The sequence below is a fragment of the Lissotriton helveticus genome, chromosome 5_1 (assembly GCF_964261635.1).
Source record: "Lissotriton helveticus chromosome 5_1, aLisHel1.1, whole genome shotgun sequence".
In the NCBI taxonomy this organism is placed as follows: domain Eukaryota; kingdom Metazoa; phylum Chordata; class Amphibia; order Caudata; family Salamandridae; genus Lissotriton; species Lissotriton helveticus.
This window is the reverse complement of record NC_136065.1, coordinates 1,052,172,513-1,052,195,057: the sequence shown is the minus strand read 5'-3', so window position 1 is coordinate 1,052,195,057 and position 22,545 is coordinate 1,052,172,513.

Below are 22,545 nucleotides of genomic sequence, written 5' to 3'. Positions count from 1 at the left end.
GTCCCACTGCCATGACCCTAGACTACCACGAAGGCAATGGTAGAGTTGTAGGTACTGCCACTGCTGATATGGGGGAAGGTGGACTTTCTCTCTGAGGCCCGCAAAGGACTTGAGAGAGCCATTATCCAGGATCTGAGACAGCGTTTGGATGCCCGTCTTCTGCCATATTGGCCAGTCGGCCATAGCATCCTCAATGCAGATACTTTCATTCCGCCAGAGGGGCCTCATTGTTCAGGCAAGGATCCACCGAGAAGAGAACATGGACCTGTTTCCAGACAAAACCCATTGCCCAGAGCATAAGATTGGCAGAACACTCCTTGAGGGCATCATACTCCTTGAAGGCATAATACGTTGCCGCCTTGGGCCACGCCCCCTACCCTGGAGGGCTACGTAATGAAGATCTCAGAACGTCCAGGCAGCTCCTCCTGAGCCAGGATGCTTGCCTGCAACTTTCATTTCCTTGTATGCAGTTTGGGAGGTGCCTGGCTCCCCTCACAGGCGCCATATTGGAGGAGTTTAATCCCTCCATTTTAATAATGTTATGCTTTAAGTTTCCCACATTTTATTTCCTTACCAGTACGTAGTGATTGTAGGGGAGCCTGCGATCGCTGCAAGGTGTTGCTGGACCCCACTTTCAAGTCACTTTTTAGTTCTCCACTCATTTTCCCTCTCGCTCCGGCGCTGTCTTGGGCCACGCCCCTTACCCTGGAGGGCTACTTAATGAAGATGTCAGCGCGTCTGCGCATCTGCGCTACTGGTGTGACAAAGGTAAAGCCGTCTTTGCCCATCCACGGCCAGATCGCGCCTAGCGACAGAACCCCTGCTCTTTTTGCTCTAGGTTACATGGCATCTCTGTTGGTATTCTCTAGTAGGGAACTGCATACGCTAATTAGCTCATACAAAATGCTGCAACGTGCCTGTGCCTGTTTCGACATAGTGGAGCTCTCTAAAGAGCCCAAACTTACTTGCGCTGCCTGTGGCATCTCTCTGATGACCCATCCTACACAGCTAGTTACCCCCCAAAGCTAGGAACAATGGCCACAGTGAGATTCAGGCCATCCTGATAAATGCACACTCTCTTCCTAAACACAAGCATGAAATAGTCGAATTAATAGCTATCCACTATTTTGATCTCTTATTTATCACCAAGATGTTGGCAGATCCTTCGTCGGGCCCAGATTTCTGTACAGCCGCTCCTGCGGGTTTCAGACAAGATATGCCTATTAAAAGAGGTGGTGGTTTAGCACTTATCTATTGTGACAGCATCGCAGTTAAAGGAGGGCTGGTTTCCTCTATGGCCTGTGAAGCCTTGACCGTCAATATTTCAGTCTTGGAGCACCAATCTTTTAAAGGGTTGCTTCTTTACCGTCCTCCCGGTCCCAGGGGAGACTTTTTAGCGACTTTGGGCAGCCTATTAGAAGCTGCAGCCTATGAGTCGAGTTTTACCATAATGAGGGATTTTAACTTTCATCTGGAGGTTAATATTGACAAGGACTCAGGTCGCCTCATTATGGAGCTGGAATTGGTGGGCCTTTTGCAGAAAGTAGGCCTACCCACCCATTCTGGAGGACATACCATTGATGGCCTCATTACTAACAATGACGATATAACTTTCAAGGAGGTTCTTCCGTTAGTTTGGTTGAACCATCATGCAGTCCTATTTGACATTCGTCTTTGGGAGGTGAACTCTACCCATCCTAGGCAGGTGCCCTCCAAATATTTCAGAGTCTGGAAGAATATAGACCACGGACTTCTTATACAAAACCTATCGGACACTAAGCCGGTTCTTTCCTATGACCCGGAGCAGGCAGCCTTGAGGTATACAGATTGGCTTCATGCCTCTTTCTCCAAATTAGTACCCTACAAGACAGGCTCAAAAAATAGAACTATGCCCTTTCGGCCCCATGGTATTCGGAAGCCTTGAGGTTCGAGAAACAGCGTTGTAGGAATCAACAGAAATGCTGGCAACAGGATTACAATAGCCAGGAGAAACTCTCTATAAACAAACTTTGGCCAACTACAAACATCTCCTTTTTAAAGAGAAATGCAGCTACTTTATAAGCGAAATTGAATCTGCCCAAGATCCTACCAAACTTTTATTTCAGGTGGTATCCAAACTCAGGACTCCTCCTTGCAATTTGGCCAACCTAGCAACTCAGTCATTTTGCAATTCCTAAGCCCTTAGTTTTTAGGCTAAGGTAGACTCCATCTATTCCAACTTTAATGCTCAACTAGTTCAGACTGCCTTACAGAATCCTTAGGAAATTTCTCTCTGAGAGAGTTTACCCCTGTCTCCTCAGAGCAAAAAACGCACTTGGCGAGGGCGGCTAAATCAGGATCAATTTTGGATCCATATCTACCCGCTACCCTTAAGGAGTCTTCTGAGCAAATTGGGCCAGGTCTGGCCAACATCTTTAACTCTATGTTTACAGTTGGTGTCTATCCTTCTCAATGGAAAAAAGCTTCCATGTTGCGCCTATTAAAGAAGTCAAACCTTGACCCGAAAGACACTAACAACTATGGGCCCATTGCACGTCATCCTTTGCCCGCCAAATTAGCGGAAAAGATTACAAATGACCAATTGCACCCAATACATTCAGACCTACAATTTGTTGGATGAAACACAATTTGGCTCTAGGAAAAGCCATAGTACAGAAACAGCGCTCATCAAAGCCATGGAGGAAATATGGTTCAAGTTGGATAAGGGTGGTGCAGCAGCGTTGGTCCTCTTGGACCTTTCTGCAGCCTTTGATACAGTTGATCATGGTCTCCTGATCAACCATAACTCCTCCCTAGGCATCAGGGACAAGGCCAAGTCTCTGTTAACATCCTTCATAGCCAACAGAGCACAATCAGTTAAATTGGGATGATGTTTAAACCCCTCCTTTTACTCTTCCGTGTGGAGTCTCACAGGGCTCCTCCATCAGCCCTGCACTATTTAATATATACATAACCGACCTGGCCCAAGTGACTAAATCTGCTGGCTTAAGCCTTACATCATATGCAGACGATACTCAAATTGTTTTCGCCGTCTCTAAGGTTGGAGACTGCGTCTCGGCTAAGTTTCATGATGGTATGTTGGCGGTGAGTACCTGGCCAGTGCCTCACATTAAATTCCTCTAAGAACCAAGGTGATGGTGTTTGGAAACCTCTCTCTGGCATGGTCCTCCCGTTGGTGGCCAGACAATCTTGGACTGCCTCCTGTCCCAGTCACCAAAGCAAAAGAAATCTCGGGGTCATCCTTGATGACAAGCTCTCGTACAAATACCATGTCAACTCAGTAGTGTCCTCGTCCTTCTACATCCTCAGAATGGCAAATAAACTGTTTAATTTCATCCCCATTGAAGCCAGGAAGACGATCATATTGGTCTTGGTTCTGTCTAAGGTAGACTATTGTAACGGTCTACTGATTAATGCTCAGCAATCAGTCCTAAACAAACTGCAGCTAATTCAAAATGCTGCTGGTAGACTGCTGTCCGGCACACCGAAATTTCATTATGTGTCTGAAGTGCTCAGACAACTGCACTGGCTGTCTATCAGAAACATAATAAAATTTAAGGCACTGTGCATTGCCTATAAAGCCACACATAAAATAGGACCAGAATTTCTGAAGAAATTGTTAAAGATTTACACCCCAAACAGGTCACTACGCTTCGCCGGCGCAAATCTACTGGTAGTTCCCGGAACATATAGAACCAATTTTGGTGACAGAAGCTTTGTGGTGGTCACTGCTAACCTATGGAATTCTCTTCCCTGTCAGATTAGAGACATGCCTTCCCTTTTAATGTTAAGGAAAAAATGTTAAACCTGGCTTTTTAATAATTAGGTTCCCATTAACTGTCTTCTCTCACTCGGTCCTGTCTCAGGAGTAGCTAGCGCTGAAACACCTTTTTTGGCATTTGTGTGCTTTATAAATTGTTATAACAATTAGAGTAAGTGGAGGCTGTGTGGGCTGTGGGTTAAACACTGCTCAATCAGACCCAAAGGAGGGGGGGTCCAGCATCCCCTCTTGTATGAGAATAAGTTGCGATATTTGGAGTGCTAGGGAATAGTGTTTCACCAACGGCTAGCTCAGACCACCATTCTCCCTGTGGGTGATCAGCTTGGGGATCACCTGTCTTAGTCTGGCAGTGCCCCATTTGACTCCCTTAATGCATCTGTCTATAGATCGAAGCAGGGAAATCTGAATCTGAAGTTGCAGCATGCTTAACACATAAGTGAACTATGGGAGGGTGACCATCTAGACTGCCAGTACATGTACCCAAAGTGAAAGGTTAAGGTGCATCTATTTAGCAAAGTACGAACACATCTGTTCCAGCTGGGGCTCAAGGGTGTCCCTCGTCATATGTGCCAGTCCCCCACTAAAGGAAATGTCCAGGTATTTTAGATGTGACAGTGACCATCAGAATTGGTAGCCCTAAACTGCAGCTACCATTGTGGACCAGGAGAGGGTTAGCCCATTGCTCTCACCCCAATTGATCCTGAACCCTGTTATCTGTGGTAGTCAAAAGAGTCGGGAGGGATCTAGGGATTTCCTTGAGCATCAACAAGATCTCATCCACATAGAGAAGGAAGGAAGAAGTGCCCCCCCAGGGAGAGAATGCCCAAAATGTCTGGCAACTGGTGTATGGCCACGGCCAAAGTTTCTAGGGAAAGCAAGAAAAGCAGAGGGGTAGAGTCGGCACTCCTGTCACATCCCCCATTGAATAGGAAAGGGGCGGACAAGTAGCCTCCACAGTTCACCTGTGCTGTGGGGTTGTCTTAGAGCCAGCTGATGCATTGTTCCCGAAAACAAACTTGTGAAGGGCTGCAAAGAGGTATCCCCACTCTATACGATGGAATACCTTCAGTGTGTCCAAAGACAGACCCAATGCCTCCCTGTTGGCATTTTTAAGGGGTGACCACAACAATTATTATGAAAAGTTTATTGTCATTGTTACGGGGTCACCACATCATTATATGAAGGCAAGCCTACTGACTTTGTCAAGGGCTTACCACATAATTATTTGAAGACAAGTCTGTTGGCTTTGTCAAGGGGTCACCACATCATATATATGGAAAGCCTATCGACTTTGTCACTATCATAATAAAACAGCAAACATTTTATGGTTAAACAGGTTTTCACAGGAGCCGAGAGCTCAGCGTAGAGCGGCGGCGGAGCAAACAGCAGCAGAGCAGAGAGGAGAGGAGCAGGTCGCACCAGCACGGGCACCGCAAGCAAGCTGATTGTGGCGAAGTGGGTGAAGTGGGAGGCGAGGGACCGTACGGGCTGCACGGAGGAAGGGTGCATTAAAGGCTAGCGGCAGCTTCAGCACCCGACGGTTTTGCCTGCCCACCAGCACGCCCGCTTGCCTGCCTGCCTGCCTAAACCCATGAACGCTCCTGGCCCCGCCTCCTTGACTCCGTGACTGAAGCGGTGGCTGTGGCAGTGGGGCTACGGGGGTCGCGGCTGCTACTAAAGCTGAGCCTAGCCCAGTTGTAAGGAACAGCGAGGAGGAAAGGAATCGGCCGGGCAGGATTGGCAGCAGTAGCTGCTGTATGAGGTGAGGCCCGCGATCAGTTTTCTGGCCAGTCTTTTGTCAGCTGAGGTTGAGGCTGAGGGGCAGGACCTTGGGGGGGGTGTTTGGCATAACAGCGGCTGCGGGCTCCCATACAGCCCCCATACAGCCCCCACACAGCCTCCATACAGCAGCTGAGATACCTGGCCGGACAGGAGTAGGACAGAGTTGCAGGAGACACCCCTGAAGTCAGCCGCGAGGAGTTTGGGAGCCATTCTAGTTGTGCTTCAGCTGTCCCCTTCTCCCCGGCTCCCCGTTTGGCTCAGCAATGAGAAGCAGGCCAGAGAGTACCCAGAGAGGCTTAAAAACAAGCGTATGAGCAAACGGGAGGCTTAACACCAGCATTGACACCAGCATTGACATCAGCATTGACACCAGCATTGGAAGAAAAAAAAACTTGACACTAGGAAGACTGTGGCCATATAGACAGTCAACAGACAGTCAACAGATAGTAAAGACAGCTACCTCAATCTAAGATCTTACAGCGTCGCAATAATGCGGTCTGGAAAGACAAGGCAGCGGGCTCAAGCAAACCCTGCCAAAAGGATGAAGAGAGCAGCCAAACAGTCACTAAATAAGTCACTAAATAAGGGAGGCACCAAGGCGGATGCAAGGATAAACGGCAAAGTCTCCAAACTAATTTCTCCATTCCTTACCAACTCCATTTCCGATACCTCGACAAGTGGGACAGTAAGCAGTACATGCAGAGACCCAATCCTGACTAAGCCATGCTACCAACCCAAAATCTACACAAAGTTTTCGTTCCTAAAAGATGCCGGCCCGGTATTGTGTATAAACAGCAGCAAAGTAACTAATCTCCCCGAGCCACTCCAACCTCTACATGCACATCAAATGGAACACCAGTTGGTAGAGCAACAGCAATGGCAGCAGCGGGGGCTAGACTTCAGAAATTTAGCAGTCTGTGGCCAAAGCTACGGTAGCGCTAGCGGAGACTTGACCTGAGAAAGGCGATCTCTTGGGACACGATGCCCTGACCCATCTGGTGACGCCCTGCCTTACAACCATTGTAATAGACAATGAGTGCAAGCAAAACACGCCCGGACTGGCAGCCAGCCACAGAGTATCAACAACAGAGGGTGGAGAAGAAGGTCTGGAGGAAAAAAAGGGGGAAACGACCAATAACTGCATCCCCTGCGTCCCTTATAACCATAACAGCACCTTTGACAAGCATGACAAGGATGGATCCCCAAACAAAATCTTCCCACAAGTACAGGAAGGAAACGTGGAAATCGATGGAAACCAGGAGCTTAGTATTGCTTCTCATGGCTCCCTACAGCGATGGGATAAGTTATTGAAGGCTAACATGGAGTATAACCGTAATGAAAATCGCCTCACCCTGGGCACCTTTGAGCCAGACTCATCGGAAAGTCTGGGGTCACATAAGCACAAGGAGGCATGCAAAGTAAACATGAGCACAGGAGACAGTAAAGTCTCCTACAATATACAAAAAAATACCAATGTCGGGGAAATACCGTCAACACATGATGGCCATGGAAAATCTAATATCCAACAGGGTCTAGTCTCTCTCTCTATCTCAGCTCAACCAGCTCAAACGGTATACACCCGTTACAACGGATCTTTTACTCCGCACTACCATTACAACGCGACCATTACTCCGCATACCATTACAACGCATTGCGCTGGGGGGCGCTCTAGGATAGGGAATAAGTATAATTTACTATCCAACACCTTCCCTAGGGTCCACGGGGACTGGAGTTAGAATAGTAAATTATACTTACCACTATCCAGCGCCCCAAGGCGCTATGCGTTGTAACGGTATGCGGAGTAAAAGTCGCGTTGTAATGGTCTGCGGAGTAATAGTATGCGTTATAACGTCATACATCCAGCTCAAACAGCCCAACTAGTCTGTAACACAAATCAAGCTCCAATAGGATCAGTAACGTCTCACGGAACTGAACCTGAGTTATCATACCTTACTCCTGAAGAATGGGAGGAATTGGTTGCGTCCTACCCCATAGCCTCTGGAGGAGAGTCAGAAATAAGAAACAACAGCTCTCCGATATCCAACAGTGAAAAAGCTAAGAGACAAAGCAAAGACGACGTCTGGTGTACTTTATTACGAACAATGCAAATGTCTGTGAATGCACTGCAGTACCATTCAGACAAGATGGACCTCCAGCTGTCAGTCCTCAACACACTCTCCATTTTTGTCGCAGGCATAGACGACAAGTTGGCAGACCTTAACAACCTGATCAAGAGGGCTCAGTCAGAGACAAAATTCGCCCAGGCTAGCTGCACCTGTGTAACAATTGTGGACAAGCTAGCAACATTACCATTAGCACTGGACAACCTCCTTGCCGACATTAGGAAAGCAGTGCCAGCTCGATCAGTGCCTGGTGTGGCCCACACCAGCAATAGTAGTCACCTAACAACAAAGCCAAAACAAAGCCCAGGGTCCAACGACCCCGGCTAATCTAACAGAAAGTGCGGCCCAGACAACAGACGGGAGGCAGGCTGCAGAGGAGGGGGACTTACCCAGTTCAGGGCCAAACAGCGGTGCATTAGCCGAAGGAACAGCAGCCGCATCGACGAGTAAGATCACTCAATCCAGTAAATCCCCGGAAGATAAAGAACCGATAGAAGGTGTGCAGTTATCGTCCAAACAGTGGAGAAAACAAAGGAGGAAGGGTTGAAACCAAAAACCCATCCAGGCACTGCCACACAGCAAGGATGAAATATACAGTCCCCTGGCCGAACCTACGGACGATCAAATAATCAATCTTTGTAGGGAAGAAGCAAAAGCGGCCCCAGGTCGGGAAGAGGAAAAGAGCTCAATCCAGGATAAGGCACTGGAAATAACTGTGCATACAATTGTCAATGACTCAATTACAAACAACAGCCAGCTTCTCGGCCTGACTATACCAGTGCGGAGGCCATCACCATTAACAGAGGTCTCAACAGAGACATAGAATACTCAGGACTCACATATAGGGCAGTCTGGTACAACAACTACAATTATGTTTTACCCAGAGTATATATCAAAGGGACGGGTTGACATATTAAACAGAGGCAACATTTTGCGCTTATTAAGGTCCATCAACTCTTTAAAGAACATAAAAACCACTGACCTGGAGTCAGTTGAGTTTTATGAATCGCCTGAGCGCCCATGCACTGAGTCAACGAAAACAGTCTGGGTTACACCAGACCTAGTTGACTAAATCCTAAAGGAAAAAAATAGGTTTAATGACTGGGGCATCAAACTCCAGCCACTCGAAAAACCGAGGTATCCTGACCCCTTGTTGGCCAAACCCAAGTACCAAGAAGAAAACCCCGGCTCTGGACAACCGAGCCCACGATCATTCTCAGAGCTGCGAGGGGCGCGTAGCAACAGCACAGAGCACAGGGGGAATAGAGAACACATTGCACTTAGGGCATACGCGGACAGAAGTAGACCAACACCAGAGTGGAGCATGGTTACCAGGACAATAAACTTAAAAACTGCAAGTCCGTGACATTCTGAGAGGCATGCACTCCCACTCAAAAAAAATACACTGAAAATCTGCTCCTGGAATATCAATGCGCTGGGAGATAAGACCTCGGACCCGGAACTGCAATCTTACCTGCAAAAATGTGATATAATCTCACTCCAAGAAACGTGGAGTGAAGCACCGACGGCATTGCATGGCTTCAACATGCTTCACCTACCGGCAACTAGAAACGCTAAATTCAGGCACAAAAAGTGAGGTTTAGCTACATACAGCTCCATAAGCAGTATTTACGCAGCAGAACCCTTACTATACAACTTAGCGCCACCAAACGAAATACAAGTAACTCGAATCACTCCTCAGGGGAAGACAAGAAAAGAACATATAATACTTGTGAATCTCTATTTGCACCCACGCGACAAAAATAAAGGGAGTCAACAATTAAAGGAGGAGCTGGTGAAACTCATAACAGAGGAGAAAACAAATAACTGGATAATTACTGGGGACTTCAACCTATACATGATGAGGAAACTAGTCATTGACATCAATTCAGAGGAGGATCCATTTGCTTGGGAGGAAATGCCCCAAGACATCAGCGCAGATGGAAGACTCACAACCACCTCGAAAAATCTGTTGTCATTCTTAGAACAACTGGGCTTACGTGCATTAAATGGCATATTTCCTGGGGATCGCCCACAAACAGCAACATTTAACAATGCATCAAGACGGTCCACAATTGACTTCACATTCTGCTCTCGCCATATGTTCACAAGAGTAAAAAACTATTGTATTGGAAGCGTAGATTTCAGTGACCACTTACCCCAAGGAATCACGATAGAAGATCAATCATTATACAAATTGCCACCTGCAAACACAATCTGCTTAGAATACACCAACAACGAAAGAAGAGTAAAATGTAGAACCAATGACCCCGAGGGATTCCTCTCCTTAGCCAAACAGAAGCCTAACGGAGGTCTATTATGTTTATCACGTGTCTAGGAGATAGTATATTTTAAAGATTATATACTGTAATCGTCATTAGCTCTGTGCTGTATAACCAGACATATCGATCCTGGATCTTAATCATATTGCAAAAATAAGCACCGTGCAAGATTGCCGGTTTTGAGGCATTCCTTCTCGCAGGACGAGAGGCACTTGAAGGACATAGGAGGTGTCTACCCCGAAGTATCAATTTTGAGAACTAGTACATGAGAACTAACTGGGAAGACATTATATGTATGCCTGATGAAGGTGGCTTTATTAGAAGGTCTGCCGAAACATGTTGATGCAAAAGAGAAAGGAGAATTGTGTTCTATACTAATTGAAGACAATTCTGACGCTTTGCTGAATTGATTTTCTGTTTGGTACCTCCTTTTTATCAATAGGAATTTGAGTGTTTCCTTATTTTAATTGTCTGTCCCCCCTTTTAAATTATTTTGTAATATATTGTAATATGAATAAACTGTTCAGTATATTCTCATAATTTTGTCTGTTTTTACATTCTGCTTCGCTAGTATAGTATCACGTTAGTATTGTTGTTTTTGTTCATGTGCCCTGAGAATATATGTTCCAACAGGAAGGTGTCCCAAAGGGAATATTTGTTTGATGAATGACTACTCAGATCAATACAACCTCTGGACTAAAACAAGGGTGCGTACTTGCCCCGACACTTTTTAATCTATTTATGGCCGAGCTTTCAACCCAACTCAATGGAATTAACGCGCATGCCTCGAAGCTAGGAGGTAGTCAGCTATCCAACATTCTATACGCAGACGACTTAGTACTCATCAGCAGGACACCCATAGGACTACAACGCCTGCTGGACACTACATTGCAATACTCAGATATCAATAGACTAAGTATTAACCAAGATAAAACAAAAGTCATGTGTGTAAATTAACGCAAAACAAAGACAAAGTATAACTGGCACCTGGCAAAAGTTAAGCTTGAAGTCGTACAAGAATATACATACTTGGGGGTCATGATTGATAGCAAAGGCAACTACAAAGCGCAATGTGGGGTAATAAAAAAGAGGGGATTAACAACAGCGATTGCACTAAGGAACTTGAAAAACTTAACCGCCGGGCCAAGCTTTCTCCCTCTGACCAAGGTGATGCAGGCCAAACTTATCCCATCAATCACATATGGAAGGGAAGCCATGAGAGGGAGGGACGCGGAAATATTGAATGGCATTATCGCTAGGGCGCTGAGAATAATATATGGTTTGCCTGGATACACATCTCCTGCACAAATGCGGCTTGAATTTGGGATACAAAGGCAGGAGCTAGATAGAAAAGGAGTTTTTGTTAAAACCTGGTTCAAGATCAAAAAAGGGCAACCAGAAACACTAAACTTCTACTTGTGGAGAGAAGTTGAAACCATAGAAACCTGCCCAGCCAGAAACTTCCTGGACACTGCACTGGACCAGCTGGGGGTACGGCAACTCTGGGCAACATCGGCGACCATGGCAAGCTTCAAAAAAATTGTGAACAACATTGTCAAAAAAGAGTCCATTATACAAGACAAAGCGGCTTTGACGGAGCGTTCACATGGCTGGCTCACTATTCAATCTTACAGTAAAGCGTCTCACCAAGCTTACCTACTCGCTAACTTCTCCAAAGCCATCAAAGAGAAGTTTTTGAAATTCAGGATTAGGTTTATTGCCAACAGCATACCATCTGTCACCTTGGTTGCGCCCGCCAAAGCCAGCAACGTGCCGCCTCTGCGGTGAAGGAGAGGAAGACATAGTCCATATTATAACCATCTGCCCAGAGCTGATGCGGGAACGCCGGTCACTACTTAGATCAACTTTTAACAAAAATCAAATACGGTTGCGCCGACAAGCAGTACTTACAAGCTTCTCTGGCGAAGATATTCAATTAAGCTGCAATCTGGTGAAATTTTTAACTGCAGCGGACCTTCGATTAAAACAGACCTCATCGGATCAACGATGCAGCTGTACTGGAATAGAGATGGCGAAGACCAGTCAATCCTTTGCGCTCACATCTGTTACTGTGTTTCTAAGCATACAATTTTAAGCACTATTTGCACATAGAAGCCTCAAAGGAAATGAACAATAGCCTATTGTTGTATAAACTAATGAACGTTGAGACGGGACTACGCACTATATACATGCATTTGTTAGCATGTCTTTTTGTAGCCAAGACTCTTACTTGCGGGGCAATTCTGTCTCATGGACTGCTGCGAACCTCAAATGATAAAAACAAAGAAACAATACTACGGGTTGTCAAGGCCGGAGGAGTGGACCCTCCGTGATCTTAAAGTGTGCTTTTTAACCGTGGTCACAAACATATTTTAAATTGATGTTTTACTGTTTATAAATGATATTCAATCTTTTTGTAACGGTTTTAATTAACTGCACAATAAACATATTACTTATGGTTAAACATTAAAACCAACAGAATCCTCACCCATATTCCAAGGCATTCATTATTAATAACATTGCAATGTTTGTCAATAAACCTTTCAATAAAGCATGTATATTCAAAACAACATTAAACTTGTCAGATTCTCCTCAAGCCAAATAAGGTAGCCTTATGGCCAACTACAAGGGGTCCCTGGAATTCGCAGCTGAAGAGCAAAGGCTCCAGCTCTGGAAATGCTTAAAACCAAAATACAAATGTCCTAGGGTCACGTTGAAACATAAGGTTACCTTAAAAATTGATTCATGATTTCTGGGAAGATGCTGCAGTCCCTACAACCCTTACACATTTTTTGTAACAGATTGGGCCACCACAAAGCAAGAAAAATATGTATTTTAGCCCACAAAGGACATTATGGGGCACCCCTTGCCAGGAGCCGTGAATAATAAATTAGCAGATCTTGCTGCTTCTTTGTTATTGCTTTAGCGGCCTCTCACTGCATTCTTTTGTTGTTCTTTAGTGCCCTGGTCCCACCCAGGACACCCATAGCTGGCCTTATAGTTAAAGGCCTTCAAGGAAAGCCTTGCGCCCCCCCTGGCTCCCCAGTGAGTGGTCACACTTTTTTCTCATATTTTATTTATGTCGGTGCCCGGTTCCCACACTGGGAACCCTCGACACAGGGGTCCATTGGAGTCACGAGAGTAGGCCTATGGTCCCCATGGCTTAGCTGGCTCCCCAGGAACACGCATTAGAATATAATATGGTATTTAATACCATTGTGTGGGAAGGATCATGACTCATGAGAGGCAAAGCCTCGAGGAAGTTATGATGCCCCTCCTCCCCCTGATCAATGGTAATAAGTAGCCAATAATGCTGTGCTCATCTGCATTTCTTGTTTATGTTTTTGGCATGTTTAGCATATTTTCCTTTAATGAAAGGTACTTAATCAAAATCCAGATTTAAAACATTGCATTGGTGCAGTAAATTAAAAATCACATTGATGGGGTAGATTGAATTGGATTGGATTGTGTAGTAATTAAGAGGATTATTTTACTGTGTCAAGAAATTAATTCATGCAGTCTGTGAGGGAATAAACAGAGTTTTCCCATGTCCATTTTTCCTGCCCTGTCGTAATGAACTCGAAGGACATAGACTGTAGCAAACGAGCATTGGCAAAGTCAATGAGTTTCACCTATGTGAGAGCTATTGACTTTGGCAATGTGTTTTAACCATGTTGTACACCTGTCTGGCCGCTTTTCAGCAGTGCTGAAAATAAGTGGCTTAGTGGTGGGGTTGAGTGGGGTCGACTGGGGTAGAGTGGGGTAGCTTGGAGTGGGCTAGAGTGGGGTAGATTGGAGTGGAGTATAGCAGGGTTAGATTGGAGTGTTGTGTGAAGTAGATTAGCTTAGAGTGGGGTGGAATTGGATGGGTGCGGTAGATTGGAGAGGGGTAGGTTGGAGTGGGATAGATTGGGGTGGAGGCAGAGTTGAGTGGGGTAGATTTGAGTGGATTCGGATAGATGTAAATGGGGTAGATTGAATTGGGGTAGACTGGAGGGGGTAGATTGGTGTGGTGTAGATTTGAGTAGAGTGAAGTGGGGTCAATTGGAATAGATTGGAGTAGGCTGGAGGGAGGTAGATAGGGTAGAGTGGAGTAGGGTAGATAGGGGTAGGGCGGGTAGATTGGGTGGATAGGAGTGTGATAATTGGAATGGAGTGGGCTAGATTTGAGTGAGGTGCAATGGAGTATACAGTGGTAGATTGTATAGGATAGATTGGAATGGGTTACATTGAGATGGGGTAAATGGAGTGGGGCAGATTGGATTGGGTGGATTGGGGTGGGTGGGTTATATTGGAGTGGAGTTGGGTACATTTGACAGGAGTGGGGTAGGTTGGGATAGATTAGAGTGGAGTGGGATAGAATGGGGTAGAGTGGAGTGGGGTAGATTGGATTGGAGTGTAACTTGGAGTGGGTTTGGAGTGAGGTAGACTGGCATGGAGTGTGTTAGATTGTTCTAAACTTGAGTGAGGTAGATTGTGGTAGATTGGAGCAGAGTAGATTGATGTGGAGTGAGGTAGAGCTGAGTAGAGTGTAGGGTAGATTTGAGTGGAGTGTGATAGCTTGTGGTTGATTAGAGTGGGTTAATTAAAGTAGAGTGGAGTGGGGTACATTGAAGAGTGGTAGACTGGGATGGAGTTTGGGTCCATTGGGGTGTGGTGGCATAGGATGGGGTGGAGTTGCATAGATTAGAGTGAAGTTAGGTAGACTGGGGTGAAATGGGGTAGACTGGAGTGGGGTGGATTGGACTGGAATGGAATAGAATGGAATGGGGTAGATTGGAGTGTAGTGGGGTAGAGTGTAGTGGGGTAGATTGGAGCGGACTGGGATCAATCAATCAATCAATGAATCAAAGCATTTGTAAAGCGCACTACTCACCAATGAGGGTCTCAAGGCGCTGGGGGTAGGAGGTGCTGCTACTGCTCGTAAACCCAGGTCTTGAGGAGTCTTCTGAAGGACAGCAGGTCTTGGGTCTGCCGTAGGTGGATGAGGAGGGTGTTCCAGGTCTTGGCGGCGAGGTGGGAGAACGATCTGCCGCCGGAGGTCGCTCTTCAGATGCGGGGGACTGTGGCGAGTGCGAGGTCGGCGGAGCAGAGCTGGCGGGTGGGGGTGTAGAAGCTGAGTCGTCTGTTGAGGTATCCTGGTTGGGTGTTGTGGAGTGCCTTGTGTGCATGGGTGAGGAGCTTGAAGGTGGTCCTCTTGTTGACGGGGAGCCAGTGCAGGTCTCTCAGGTGGGGTGTGATGTGGCTGCGGTGAGGGATGTCTAGGATCAGGCGCGCAGAGGTGTTCTGGATGCGTTGAAGCCATTTCAGGATTTTGGCCGAGGCTCCTGCATAGACGACCTTTCCGTGGTCCAACCTGCTGCTGACGAGGGCCTGGGTGACCGTTCTTCTTGTTTCGGTGGGGATCGACTAGTAGATCTTGCGGAGGATGTGGAGGGATTTGAAGCAGGAGGAAGAGACGGCATTGACCTGCTTAGTCATGTAAAGGGTGGAGTCAAGGATGACTCATAGGTTGCGTGCGTGGTCGGTGGGTGTTGGAGCTGTTCCCAGTGTGGTCGGCACCAGGAGTCGTCCCAGGCCGAAGGGGTGGGTCCGAGGATGAGGACCTCTGTCTTGTCCAAGTTCAGTTTCAGTCGACTGTTCCTCATCCATTCGGCGACGGCCTTCATTCCTTCGTGGAAGTTAGTTTTGGCAGTGAGTGCGTTCCTGGTGAGGGAGAGGATCAGCTGGGTGTCATCGACCTAGAGATGATGTTGAGGTCGTGCAGTCGGGCGACATGGGCGAGCGATGCCATGTAAATGTTGAACAGCGTTGGGCTGAGGGATGAGCCCTGGGGTACGCCGCAGATGATCTTGGTGGCTTCGGAGCGGAAGGGGGAAGGCGGACGCTCTGTGTTCTGCTGGAGAGGAAGGAGGTGGTCCAGTTCAGGGCCTTCTTTTGGATCCCGGCGTCGTGGAGGCGTCTGCGTAGTGTGCGGTGGCAGACCGTGTCGAAGGCAGCTGATAGGTGCAGGAGGATGAGGGCCGCGGTTTCTCCGTTGTCTAGCAGGGTCCTGATGTCATTGGTGGTAGCGATGAGGGCAGTTTCGGTACTGTGGTTGCTGCGGAACCCGGACTGGGATGGGTCTAGGATGTTGTTCTTCTCGAGGTAGCGGGTCAGTTGCTTTTTGACAGTCTTCTTGATGACCTTCACCGGGAATGGAAGCAGGGAGATGGGCCGGAAGGTCTTGAGGTCCTTGGGGTCCGCATTGGGTTTCTTGAGTAAGGAGTTGATCTCGGCGTGCTTTCAGCTCTCCGGGAAGGTAGCTGTCTTGAAGGAAATGTTGATGGCTTTCTGGAGATGGGGTGCGATGGTGGTGCTGGCTTTGTTGAAGACGTGGTGAGGGCATGGGTCCGACGGAGATCCAGGGTGGATGGTGTTCATGATCTTGATGGTGTTGTTGTCGTTAATGTTGGTCCAGGAGAGCAGGCGGATGGTGCGGATGGTGGTCGTGGGGGCGGAGGTCTCAGTGGTTGTCAGGCGGTCCTGGTGTTGAAGCTGTCGTGGATGTCTGTGATCTTGCAATGGAAGAAGGTGGCCAGTGAGCCGCACAGGTCCTGCGAAGGTGGGATGTCTTTGGTGTTGGAGCTGGGGTTGGAGAGTTCCTTCATGATGTTGAAAAGTTCCTTGCTGTTGTGTGTGTTATTGTCTAGGCGGTCTTTAAAGGAGGCCCTTTTGGCGGCTCTGAGGAGTTGATGGTGTCTGCGTGTGGCGTTCTTGTGGGCTACGTAGCCGTCCGGTGTTCGTTTCCGGAGCCAGTTCTTCTCTAGCTTCCGGCAGGTTAGCATGGAGGCCTGGAGGTCTTCGGTGAACCAGATGGCTTTCTTGCTGGTGTGGCTATTGGAGGGTTTCTTGACTGGGGCGAGGGTGTTGGCACAGTCGTCGATCCACTGTCTGAGGTTGCGGGCGGCGGTGTTGGGGTCGGTGGAGTCGGTGGGTGGGCTCTGGACGAGGGTGGTGGTGAGCTGGTCTTCGGTGACTTTGCTCCAGCAGCGGCAAGGCATCTGTGGTGCGTGGTGGGTTTCCGGAAGGTGAAGTGGATGCAGGAGTGGTGAGTCCAGTGGAATTCGGTGGTGTGGTTGAAGGAGACGTGGGGACTTGCGGAGAAGATGAGGTCGAGTGTGTGGCCGGCGGAGTGGGTTGGTGCTGTGACGACTTGTCAGAGTCCGTGGGTGGTTAGGTTGTCGATCAGGATGGTGGAGTTGGTGTTGTTGTTGTTCTCGAGGTGGAAGTTCAGGTCCCCGAGTAGGATGTAGTCTGTGGAGGCGAGGGCGAGTGTGCTGACGAAGTTGGCAATGGAGTCGCTGAACTGTGGTCAGGGTCCGGGGGTACTCTAGAGGAGGGTTCCTCTGAGGGTGGTGTTGGAATCGGTGTGGATCTGGAAGTGCAGGTTTTCGACGTTGCTGAGGGTGTCGTCGGTGTTGGTCGAGACTCCGATGGTGTTCCTGTGGACAATGGCGATTCCTCCTTCTACTCCGTTAGTGCGGTCCCTGCGGGTGATTCGCCATAGCCATCCCGGAAGGCTACAAGATGTTGGGAGCCGATGAGGGGTTCAGCCAGTAGATTGGAGTGGGGTACATTGAGGTAGATTGGAACAGAGTGTATTAGATTGGAGTGAAGTGGGGTCGACTGGGGTAGACTAGATTGGAGTGGGGTAGATTGGGGTGGGGTAAATTGGAGTGGTTTAGGGTGGGGGAGTGGGGGAGTGTGGAGTGGGGTGGATTGGTGTGGATTGCTTTAGATTGGAGGGGGTAGATTGGAGTGGGGTAGATTGGGGAGAGTGGAGTGTGGTAAATTGGGGTACAGTGGTGTAGAGTAGATTGGAATTGGGTAAATTGAGGTGAAGTAGATAGGAGTAGTGTAGATTGGTGTGAGCTGGAGTTCAGTGTGGTTAGGTAAATTAAAGTGGATGGATGGGGTAGATTGGGGAGGAGTCGGTTAGATTGGAGTGGGGTAGATTGGAGTGCAGTGGAGTAGATTGAGTTAGAGTTGAGTAGATTGGAGTGGAGTGGGTAGATTGTGGTAGAATGGAGTGGGGAAAATGGGGTAGATTGAGTTGAACGGGGAAGAATAGATTGGAGAAGGGTAGATTAAGTGGAGTAGACTGAGATGGAGTGGGGTGGATTGTGGCAGATTAGAGTGGGATGGATTGTGTAGATTGGAGTGGAGTGGTGTATATGGGATAGGTTGGAGTGGAGTGGTGTGGATTGGAGTAGAGTGGGGTAAATTAGGATAGATTCAGTGTAATGGGGTAGGTTATGGTATAGTGGAGCAGGGTAGATTGGGGATGAGTGGGGAGACTGGGGTGGAGTGCAGTAGATTTAGGTAGACTGTATTGAAGTGGAGTGGGGTAGATTGGGGTGGAATGGAATGGGCTAGATGGGAGTGGTTTGGGTTGAGGTAGATGGGAGTAGGTGGATTGATATAAGATTGAGGTACATTGGAGTGGCATGGGGTATACGGGAGTGGTTTAGGGTGGGGTGGGTTGGTGTGAATTGGGGTAGATTGGAGTGGGGTAGATTGTAGTGGAGTGGGGTAGATTAGAGCGGAGTAGGGTAGATTGGGGTAGAGTGCAGTGGGGTAGATTGGGGTAGAGTGGAATGGTGTAAACTGGTTTAGATTGGAATGGGGTAAATTGGAGTGGAGTAGTAGGGCAAATTGGAGTGGGGTGGATTGGGGTGGAGAGGAGTGGAGATGGGTGGGGTAGATTGGATTAGGATGTATGGGGTAGATTGGGGTGGAGTGGGCTAGATTTGAGAGGAGTGGAGTAGATTGGAGTGGAGTAGACCGGAGTGAAGTGGGGTAGATAAGGGTCAAATGGAGTTGGGTAGTTTGCTGTGGGGTAGATTGGAGTGGAATAGGATAGATTGGGGTGGAGTGGAGCATGGTAGATATGGGCAGAGAGGAGCAAATTGGGTTGATTGCAGTAAGGTAGAATGGAGCAGATCGGAGTGGGGCACATTGGAGTGGAGTGGGGTAAATTGTGGTAGACTTGAGTGGTGTAGATTGGGGTAGATTGAGTGGAGTGGAGTAAGATAGATTGGAGTGGGGTAGAATCGGATGGCTTGGGTTAGACTGGATTGGAGTTGAGTGGGTGGATTTGAGTGGAGTGGGGTACATAGAGTTAGAATGGGGTTGGTTAGTAGATTGGAGTGGACTTTGGTAGCTTGGAGAAGAGTGAGGTAGATTAGAGCGGGGTATATTGTGTGAGATTGAGTGGATTGGAGGGGGGTAGAGTGGAGTGGGGTAGGTTTGGGTAGATTCATTGGAGCTGAGTAGATCGGAGTGGAGTAGGGTGGAGTGGGGTAGATTGGAGTAGAGTGGAGTGGGTCGATTGGGGTTGAGTGGAGCAGGGTGGATTGGAGAGAAGCGGGATGGAGAGGAGTGGTTTAGATTGGAGTAGACTGGTTATAGTGGGTTAGATTGAAGAAGATTGTAGAGAAGTGGAGTCGGGTAGATTGGGGTTGAATGGAGTGGGGTAGATTGGCGTGGTTTAGGGTGGAGTAGATTGGCGTGGGGTGGATTGGTTTAGATTGAGGTAGATTGGAGTAAGGTGGGATAGACTGGAGTGGTTAAGGATGGGGTATATGGATGTGGGCGGCGTAGGATGGGCTGGTGTAGCTTGGGGTACATTGGAGTGGGGTACATTTGAGTGCAGTGGGGTAGATTGGAGTGGAGTTGGCTAGATTGGGGTAGAGTTTAGTGGGGTAGGGTGGTTTTGATTGGGGTAAAGTAGAGTGTTGTATATAGGGTCTATTGGGAGTGGAGTGGTGTAGATTGGAGTGGGGTTAATTGGGGTGGAGTGGTGCAGATTGGAGTGGTGTGGATTGGGGTGGGTGGAGTTGGGTGGGGTAGATTGGAGTGGGGTGAGTGGGGTCAGATGGGGTGAAGTAGGTTAGATTGGAGTGGAAGAGGGTAGATTGTAGTGAAGTTGAGTAGAATGGGGTAAATATGGAGTTGGGTTGATTGGAGTGGGGTAGGGTAAACTGGGGTAGAGTGCAGTAGGGTAGACTGCGATAGAGAAGAGTAGATTGGGTGGGTTGCAGTGGGGTAGGTTGGAGTAAACTGAAGTGGATGTGGGTACATTGTAATGGAGTGTGGTAGACTGTGGTAGACTGGAGAGGGTAGATTGTGGTAGAGTGTAGTAGTGTAGATTGGGGTAGATAGCATGGAGTGGGGCAAATTAGATTGGGAAGGGTTGATTGGAGTGTGGTAGATTGTGATGGAAGTGGGTAGATTGAAGTAGAGTGGGGTAGATAGGGTAAGATTGGAATGGGGTAGACAGGAGTAGAGTGGGGTAGACTGGAGTGGAGCGGCTTAGATTGGGGTTGAGTGGGGTGAATTGGGGTAGATTCTAGTGTGATGGATTGATGGGGATTGGTGTAGATTGGAGTGGAGTGTGGCAGCTTGGACTGGAATGGGGTAGATTAGAATGGGGTGTATTGTGATAGATTAAGTGGATTGGAGTGTCGGAGTGAGGTAGATTGAAGTGGAGTGGGGTGGGTAGGAGTGGAGTTGGGTAGATTGGGGTAGAGTGTAGTGGGGTAGAGTGGTGTTGTTTGGGGTAAAGTGGAGTGTTGTAAATAGGGTTGATTGGGAGTATAGTGGTGTAGATTGGAGTGGGGTAAATTGGGGCAGAGTGGGGCAGATTGGAGTGGTGTAGATTGGGATGAGTGGAGTTGGGTGGGTAGATTGGAGTGGGTGGGTGGGGTTATATTGGGGTGAAGTGGGTTGGATTGGAGTGGAGGAGGGTAGATTGGAGTGAAGTGGAGTAGATGAGGTTAATATGGAGTTGGGTTGAGTGGGGTAGGGTAGACTGTGGTAGAGTGCAGTAGGGTAGATTGCGATAGAGAGGAGTAGAATGGGTGGATTGCTGTGGGGTAGGTTGGAGTAAATTGAAGTGGATGGGGGTACATTGGAATGGAGTGTGGTTGACTGTGGTAGACTGGAGAGGGTAGATTGCGGTATTGTATAGTAGTGTAGTTTGGGGAAGATAGCATGGAGTGGGGCAAATTAAATTGGGGAGGGTAGATTGGAGTGTGGTAGATTGTGATGGAGGTGCGTAGATTGGAGAAGAGTGGGGTAGATAGGGTTAGATTGGAATGGGGATGGATTGATGTGGATTGGTGTAGATTGGAGTGGAGTGTGGCAGCTTGGGGTGGAATGGGGTAGATTGGAATGGGGTGTATTGTGATAGATTGAGTGGATTGGAGTGGGGTAGATTGAAGTGGAGTGGTTGGATAGGAGTGGAGTTGGGTAGATTGGGGTAGAGTGGAGTAGATTGGTATAGCTTCAGTGTAATGGGGTAGAATGGAGTGGAGTAGGTAGATTGGAGAGGAGTGGGGTAGATTGGGGTAGACTGGAGTGGAGTGGGGTAAATTGGAGTGTTGTGGTGTAGATTGGAGTGGTATGAGGTAGATTGAGGTAGATAGTTGTGAAGTGGAGTGGGTTGGATTGGAGTAAAGTAGATTGAGGTAGATTGAGTAGTTTGGCGCATATTGGATTGGAGTGGGTTAGAGCAGAGTTTGGTAGATTGGAGTATATTGGACAAGCTTGTAGTAAGTGGAGTGAAGTGCAGGGGAGTAGAGTGAAGTTGCACTGAGTAGAGTGGTATTGAGTAGGAGCGGATTGACGTGAAGTGTCTTGGAGTGGAGTGGAGTGGAGAGGCATAGAGTGGAGGGGCATAGAGTGGAGCAGAGTGTTGTAGAGTGGAGCGTTGTAGAGTAAAGTGGCGTAGCGTGGAGAATGCATGGTGTGGTAACGCAATGCCATTACAGCAATACATTTCTTATTTAAATGACCATTACATTTGCACAGACACACAGTTTTACTGCACATAAACAATATTGTGTGGAAATGTCATCACCCAGTATATTGATATATACTAATCGTATTGAAATATTTTTTTCCAGCACATTTCAAAACTACAAAAAAAAAGAAACTCTGTTTGTACTTCCCTAATTCTGCTATATTCTTAAAAATCAGCACAGTTTTCTGCTGTGTGCTAGGAAAAAGCCATTCATTTCACAGTTAGATTGTCACATAAATTCTCTCACTTTGAAGTCAGAGAAAGAAAAGTAAACACCAAGCTCCCTCAGAAGACAGAGACTGACATTTGACCTCTGTCTTTGCACAGTAAATGTCACAAGATAAGAACAAAAATGAAAGTCTAGTTTAAAGAAAACGAGCACTCAGAAGGATACTGTAAACAGGGTATGCTCCACTGGACAGACACACTCAAACTGGAGAGCCTAAAACAAATAAAGCCAGCAAATAAAAAAGCAGGCAAATGCGAGTTACAAAGCCAATGGTCAGTATTGCGGAATAAATTCCCAGAGAAGTTTTCAGAATGTCCGCAATAAGTAGTTAGCAAAGCAAACAGCTGTGCTGTGTGGTAGGCTTTGACCTAAAAATGAGCAAGAAATACAGTCTGTGCACCAACATCAAAACTTTTGCAACTCTCGTGTGATCCAGGAAGAAGCTAACGGAACACTAGCCCCCTACGCAATAGGGCACACCAGTTACCTGCCACACTATA